Source organism: Dromaius novaehollandiae, chromosome 8 (genome assembly GCF_036370855.1).
Source record: "Dromaius novaehollandiae isolate bDroNov1 chromosome 8, bDroNov1.hap1, whole genome shotgun sequence".
Lineage (NCBI taxonomy): Eukaryota > Metazoa > Chordata > Aves > Casuariiformes > Dromaiidae > Dromaius > Dromaius novaehollandiae.
Window position 1 is genome coordinate 25,185,120 of NC_088105.1, and position 6,058 is coordinate 25,191,177.

The window sequence follows — 6,058 nt, forward strand, 5'->3', positions numbered from 1 at the left end:
CAGCTTGCTGCACAGGAGAAAGTCTAGATAGAGGAATGAATGCAAGTGGATTTAAGGACTGCTTAGTAAAGGAGAAATAAATTAAAGAAACTTTTGTCTCCTTTGAAGATCTAAACAGTCTCCTACAAATAATTATCTGAGATGTCTAGCTGAGTCATCATACATCACTTCTCGGTATGCCTCTATAATCTTGAAGGCTGGAGTCCAAAGAGCTAGAAATGATTCATAAGGAAGTGAGGAGTGGCACCTGGTTTTATGGTGAGCAAGAAGATGACTGGAAACCCTGATCCACATAGGTGAGTACATGTACTAAGGGAAGTTCTGCATTGCTGTAGCTGCTGTGTTTATGGTGAGATGTTCCCAAATGCCTCTTAGTCAAAACTGAGCAAAGCTAACATTGAATTGGTGACCTCCAAACACAGGGCACCCAGAGCGATCAGCAAGGTGAGACATTGCTCAGGAGAACCGTGCTTCGCTGTGCCTTGGGGTTGCCTCCTACTTCTTCCACCCCTTACGTGGGTGCAGAAACACCCACTGCTGCTCTGTAAGAAGTGAAGACGATCGACCACTTCTGCTAAGACTTCTGTAGGAAGCGAGGAGGCTCCTTAGTTGGGCCTGCAGAATTCAGTAGCATCACAGCATCATAACCCAGCTTCCAGGCGCCAGCTTCCCCCTGCTCTGCTGAGACACCAGCTTCCTGGTCTGCCTGCGTGGGACGCTGGCAGGCTGCAGCAGAGGGGGACGCACCGTTGCAAGCGGGACTTGCCGGTGGCAAGGAGGCGAGGGCAGCACACCTCTTTTACAAGAGAGAGTGATTGTCTAAGAAGGACTCACTGAGAGAAAGGTATTCTGGTAAATATTGCAAAATATGGTGCATAAAAGGATGGGGAATCATGTTTTATAAACAAGGCAGCATCAAGTCGTGAAAAAAAAGAAAAGAAACTGACCCACTGGTGGTGCAGTTAAGGGAATAACTCTGTTTTGTATTTTCTTTCATCCCAGAAATGTTAGGAAATCCTTCAGCTTGAATCAGAAAACGTGACTAGGCAGGTGCCTTGATGAACAGGTTACTTGATTGCTATTCATTACAAATGTATAGTCCCACGTTCAGGAGCTTTGGACTTGGGAGCTGTTAAAGTATTTATCTGAAATCCCTGTCCTTCCTGCAGACATGTCATGAAATGTTGACTGTTGTGTAACGTATTACTGCAAATGATGTGCTAGCCCAGAGAATGAATGCACTAATTAATGTGGGGAGGAGGCCGGGGAACTGAAAGTACATTTCTCTTTTCAGTAAATTCTTTATCTCCTGGCTAAACCAGGTTTGTTTTTTTCCCATTTTCTGGTCATCTTCCCATGTTAGTATTATTAGCAGGTAGCCTAATTTTTTTTAAAGGTTGCTAGTTCCTTTTCTGAAAGATTAACTAAAAATGAAGCAGCTGCCTTCAGAAGCACTAGCACAATATTGTGAGCACATTATGTACAGTTAAAAAGCAGCCAATTCCATGGCTGAGAAGTGAAAATGGAGACTTCTCTTGATAAGATGCTGTTGCCAAGATTAAACAATGAACAGAGTAAGGCTTTGGAGTCTTCAGTTTCTGAGCCCGGAACAAAAAGTTCTGTCACACCTTTAAAGCAGGTTAAGTCACAAGCTCTGATAAACACTCGGCAGAGCTTCTGTAAGGTTTAAAGAAGCCTCTCTCTCCAGCACACCTCTTTTATTAAACTTTTAATTAAGTGATAGTTGAATTGCGTGATGTTACATTTCCTTTAATTGTTTTTCACTCTGTAGCTTGTGCCACAGAGTCAGTTAAATGCAACTTCGAGGACTAAGGCTTGTGGTTTTCTCATTGTCTCCGAGGTGCTGAATGCAGCGCTGCCCCCACATTCGGTGCATGTAGTGCTAAATTCACTCCACTTTTTCCCCATTTCCTCTCTCTTGTTTTAACAAGCCTGCTCAGATGAATTGCTCGACATGCTAGATTTTGATGAAGACATCATGCTAATTAGCCCTCAGCCAATAGATAGTGGTTATTTTATTAGACAAATAATCACCTCACTTCTAATTGACTGCAAAAATTTATTGCTTTCTTTTAAAATTAAGTCAATTCTTTAGATCATATAGCAAGTTCTGATAAGCTAAAATTATGAATTCTGTCTGAGCCATCAAGGCCATAGCTAATAAACTGCCATGCCAAAGCAAAGGTCTTACTGAGATGATTCAAGCTGATCACAGCTGTTTGCTATAATGAACAGGCCTTTGCACATATAGAGACAAAGTCTCCATTGTCGTACAGGCATAAAGGGGCACTCCCTCCACAAGGGATAAGGAGCAACTTCACTTCCAACAGTGTTAGAAAGGTCAAAATTCAGCCTTTGCCATTTTGGGGGGGCTATATGAAATTTTCTTTTCTGCTTAAAAGTCTGTGCCTCATTTTCTTCAAAATAGCATTTGTGGAGAGAGGAAAGAATAATCCTTCCCTAAGCTCTTCTTGCCACGTTCTCTTACACAGCTCAAATACATGTTCCAAGTAACATAGCTACATTAGGATATAGTCACTCATTTTTTCTGAAACTCTACCAATGTGTTGACAAACAAGTGGCACTGGAATGGCATTTAACACCAATGAAGTATGCTATGATACCGACTGTCATGCATACTTAGGATCAAATTTGCAAACTTTGGAGGTTGCTGTGCTTCACCACACGGTGAGCAGAGCAATCTTCCTGCGGTACGTGGCATTCTCTGTGAAGAATGGGAACCGGGACAGGTGCATGAGTCACTGATAGGCTCATTCTCAGCAGTATAAAGTCTTGGTTATTTAAAAAGGTGGGAAAAGGACATGAACAGCAGGGAAGGAAGTGCAACTGTATTTGGGGAAAAGGTTTACCTGCCTGAACTACAGTTTGACCTGAGTACCTCAGGTGCCCTAGAATGAACTTGGACATAAATATTAAAGCTCTAAAATTAAACTACCAAGACAAATTTTGAAAAACAAACAAACCAGTCACAGTGGGTACTCTCTGTATGATTAATAAAAAATGTACTGAATTATTTTAAATAAACATAAACTTACATGTTTCATTGTTATTCAGTCCCAGTTCATAAGGATGGGTGCTCAGAATAGAGCTGGGACTGGACAGCCTGTGGAGGAGAAGGCTCAGGGGGGATCGTATCAATGTGCATAAACATCTGAGGGGAGGGTGTAAGCAGGATGGGGTCAGACTCTTCTCAGTGGTGCCCAGTGACAGGACGAGAGGCAACAGGCACAAATCGAAGCATAGGAAATTCTACTTGAATACAAGAAAACACTTCTGCACTGTGAGGGTGGTCAAACACTGGACCAGGTTGCCCAGAGAGGTTGTGGAGTCTCCCTCCCTGGAGATATTCAAAACCCGACTGGACATGATCCTGGGCAACCTGCTCCAGCTGACCCTTTCCAGAGGTCCCTTCCAACCTCAGCTATTCCGTCATTCTGTGATTCTGTGAAAGTGCATTAAATGTCATTTGAGAAAGGCCTTTCAGTTGGAAACAATCCAACATGTCATACTTTAACAAAATATTTACCTATATTCCATTTTTGTGGTATACATCAAAATAATTTTCAAACATTATTTATCTTATATAAACAATACCATTTTGATATGGGAGCTATAAAAGTTTTGTGTATGATTTTTTCCTTATGCAGAGGCCACAGCACATTCAGGAGTATGTTGAGGCTTGTACACCAGGCTACAGTAGAAGGAGGTCAGCTTGAATGAATGCAACTCTCATCTCTGCTGGCCTAGCACACTGCTAACTAAGCATGTAGGATTGTGCTTCCATCTAATGTTGGTCCTAAAGATTGTCACAACTTACCACTTCCTGACAGCTAAGCATGTTTCGTGTACAAGTTTCAAATGCCTGTTGATAAAGGTCAGTGACTATGGGAGCTGAAACACGAAGGTTCACTTCTGGATAATGATCGATAGCAAAGAATAATAATTTATGTAAACTTGTGACCACTTTATTCCTAGCCACACACTCAGGGCAAGAGCAATATGGAAGTCTCCACAGTACTGCTCCTGACCTGCTCAGCTTTCCCGGCTTGTCTGGTGGCTCTGTGCTCTCCACCCAGCAACACGTACATGCAGAAACATCTGCGGTTGGGTTGGCACCCCAACCAGCTGTTACTCGCAGGGGACAAAACCTTGCTGCAGGCTGGATCTACGCTGCCCGCCGTCCTTAGTTATCATATGCACAGTCCTAGTTGCTACACTGTCCTCATTTCACAGCCCCTGTCTGCCCGTCACTGAAGACTCACAATACAGAAATTATTTTACTAGTTATGTTCCAAGGTTTTAAATATTGTGCAGAATAACAGGAGGTTTCCTGGAATCTGCATGCATTGTAAGTAGCACTGAACAGCATGAGCTGCAATAAACTAGTGATAATGCCATAAAACCCTTGTTTTCACCAGTGCCATGACCTCATAAACATGTTAATGTTCTAGAAGTCCTTTTTTTTGAAAAAGAAAATCTAACAATTACTAAATTTTAAGTAAATCATCTGGCCTTAACATAACAGAATGGCCTGCTGAAAATGTAGCTAAAGAACAGACTCTTGGAAAAATAGACTTCAATAGACTTTTGGATTAGAATTGTCTCTGCAGTATGTATATGGAGAACAGTGCACACAAGGCTAGATAATATCATTTAAAGAGTGCATACAAGGAGAAATTGTTCCGTGTTCGAAACTTCCATTGCCAGCAAGAGCGGAAAATACAGCTGTACTGGAATGTTTACAAATGGTGTCAGAGAATGTGGTTCATATTTATTTTGATTATTTCTCCCAAGTTTTAAAAAAACTTAAGTTGCTAACACTGATGTTTACTTAATGTATAACTTTTCCAAAACAACACTCATGTGCAGATTATCATTATTTATGATCATCTGTATCTATAAATACGATCATATTTATATCACATGATCAGTACGTTTTGCGATATGCCATTTGCACGCTTATTTGAAAGCTATCTATCCATACATCCGCTGCAATGTCTTGGGTTTTCTATAAAGCATCACTAATGCTTTGTCATGTGAGGTGATCCAAGAGTAATTGGTTTATCTTTCATTAGAACATGTTTACTTAAAAGTATTTGGGTTTTCAACAGCATTGAACAGTGTTTCACAAAAAAGATTTACATACAGTTGTGATTAATAATTATTGTTTAATCTCAGATTAAAAATCAAATTGAAACACTCAGACAGAAAACAAAGGCAATGAAGCAAGTGAGGATCTCCATTGCAAAGATCTCCAGGGCTTTTCAGGTTTCTAGTCCTTTTTGTTGTAAGAATAACCTGGAGAATGTGGATGAATGCAAGGCTGTCTGCAGGCAGGGAAGCTGAAACGATACATTTCTCTTTGCTCATGCTCTGTTCAATGCAATGTGTGTTCCAAGTGTTGGCGGCAATTTTCGTAACATGGTCTTTATATTGCACATTGCATTTTTGTACACTATATTCAAACAAGCAACTGACTGAAGTACCTGGTTAAAACTCATTCGGTACGTGCAAGCTGTAGCTATAGAAGTTACAGTATGTGTAGGTAAGTGATTTGCAAAAAAAAAAAAAAAAAAAAAAAAAGGAAACTAAACAAGCAGAAATGGAGGATGGAGGATGTAGAATTTCCTACATCGGAGGTCACTGTACAATTTTCTCTTTGGTATTAGCTTACTCAAGTTTATGGGAAATTTCTGCTTGCATAGAGTAGACTCAGTGTTTCTTTATAGACGCTTGTATGAAATCTAGTTTTGAGCCATACAAATGTCTTTAGAAAGAGGAAGGAGAGGTATCCTAGAAGTCCTGATGAATCTTTAGTCTTAAAAAGTGCTCAGATTCTCTGGATGAACAGGAGTGAAAGCTTCTGTGTAACTACACTCACTGCTCAGCTGCGAGGTGATAACGGACGGCGCCGCCGCAGCACGCGCACCGCCGCGCCCCCCCCCCGGAAAGGGTGCTGAGCCCTAACGGCCGCCGCTGCGGGGCCTGGGCGGGCCGGGCCGAGGGGAGGCCGCAG